We start from the raw sequence: 2,024 nt of genomic DNA, 5'->3' as shown, positions 1-2,024 counted from the left end.
AAAACAACAAAAATGTTTACCTTTTCTCGTTCAAAATTATCGATGAGGTGTTCTAAGTTTATTTCTCGCAGGATATCACGCAAACTTTTCTTCTTTGATGATGCCATCTCAAACGTCTTAACCCAACTAAAGTAAAATGCAAAGTAAATCATCTTTTTATTGGCCTAGACCTAGGCCGAGTTGGTTATGAGGTGTGATGATTACGAAAACTTATCGCGGAAGATTCTCCATGGGATGTCAAAATAGCCGCTTTGATCTTTGTAGTCTTTTTAGTCCAGTCGTTGGAAATACCTATGATGACCTTCCAAGGAGTCGCCGAACAATAAAATTCTAAGAAAGACCGTAATCTTTCAAAAGTAGCCGCAAAACTGTAAAACAGCTGCCGAACGATAAAGTCGCCTAACTTAAAAGTTGCTGTCGAATGTTAAATCCGCCGAAAATAATGGGTTGCCAAATAAAAAAGTCGCCGCCGAATGAAATAGTCGCCGAAACTTGAAGGTCGCCTAATAAAAAAGTAGCCACCGAATATAAAAGTCGCCGAGGATGACAGTCCCGGCGTTCCATAGAAAACAGGAGCTTTTTTGGCACTGCGGCAGTGCCGATAGAAGACAGGAGCTTTTATCCGCACTGCGGCAGTGCCGATAGCCACTACCAAAAAGGCATTGGGCATATTGAGAACGGGCTGTAATTCGTTATTAAAAACTAATCTTTTAAGGAAAGTAAGTTAATATATTTGAAGGGTTTCGAAGTAATTTGATTATGACACATAGGCCTACAAAGGTCTAATGTACTTTAATACAAATGATTTATTTTAAATCTTTTAAAAATTGGATTTTTGTTAGGGTGTATTGGATGGGATCAAACGGTTGGCCTAGGTAGGCTAGCCGAGGCTTGGGATAGGCCTAGGCTAGGCTTATCTGATCTCGTACGAACGTCATCTGTTTTGGGCTGGAGAACCATTTCAGGCGGGGATCGAGAGTTTACCACGACTATCGCACAAATGGGTCCCAGGGTGGGCGGGGTCGTGGGAAGCAGAGCCTAGGATAGAAAGAGTTGCGACATTGAGAATTTAGAAGCCATTTTGTGTCATACGCGATGCGCGTTCCTGTGTATATTGTATAATACAGTTAGCGGCCTACTGTAATTCTATAGTTTAATCCCATTTAATCCTTTTAGCAGTCGAATTTCATGTAACTATTTATAGATTTTTTAAATGATTTCACTACTTTATATCCAATTTCATATTATAAATACTGTAATAATTTACTATTTTTAAGCAGTTCTTTAATCCTCGCCGATAGACAGAGAGAGAGGCCCTCGATGGCAAGCATTCTTTAATTAGGCAATTCTTAAGTAGCTCCTATTATTTTTGCAAATAAATGATATGTGATTACCAGCAAAAATTAATTAAATACGTATATCAAAATGTAATTTAAATCCGTCTAGGGTATATAAATTGTTGCTCTTTAAATTTGAATATGAGCGAGCCCTATACAAATCTTATGTTATTAATTTGATTATTATTATTTATAAATATTAAAATAGTATAGGTCAGTTGGCCGCAATATATAAACTGTGCTTTGCTGTAAGTGTTATAAAATGTAAGTGTTAAATGATATACAGGATCTGTGATATATTCAACTTGTGTAATTATGTAACGTACATTTTATTGTATTAAAAGTCTCGCCTCTATTTTAATATTGTATTATGGCTGTACAGTATTTTACTTTTATAAACACACTGCAAGAGTGTGTCCGCTGTTTTAAAAGCGTAGTTTCCAAAATAAAGTTATACTTTATTTTCATTGTCATTCGTATTTATACAGGCTGTACAAAGAATTGAAATTAAGAACAACAATTTTTAATATTGTTTAGCGAACAACTTTTAAAGGTAGTCAGAAAAGGGCAAAAAAAAATTATTTTTTTTCTTAATAATTAGCTTAAATATTTTTCCGAAGGCATTTAGGCAAATGAGAAAATAAAAATAGAATTTTAATGATGAATGTAAACAGTGTAATAATGCAA

At 35.0% G+C, this 2,024-nt stretch overlaps 1 protein-coding gene across 1 annotated transcript in view; it reads left to right on the top strand.

Moving 5' to 3' along the window:
- The first annotated feature begins 167 nt into the window (after positions 1-167).
- LOC117111842 overlaps positions 168-2,024 on the top strand; it is an 11,760-nt gene continuing 9,903 nt past the window's right edge. The window contains exon 1 of the mRNA XM_033254854.1: positions 168-719. The gene's annotated coding sequence lies outside the window, so the exon portion shown is untranslated. The remainder of the gene's footprint in view (positions 720-2,024) is intronic.

This window comes from Anneissia japonica, unplaced genomic scaffold (genome assembly GCF_011630105.1).
Source record: "Anneissia japonica isolate Jap-2015-1 unplaced genomic scaffold, ASM1163010v1 scaffold7516_len108262_cov196, whole genome shotgun sequence".
Classification (NCBI taxonomy): Eukaryota; Metazoa; Echinodermata; class Crinoidea; order Comatulida; family Comatulidae; genus Anneissia; species Anneissia japonica.
Note: the sequence above shows the minus strand (reverse complement) of the source record. Positions and strands in the feature narration are given on the sequence as shown.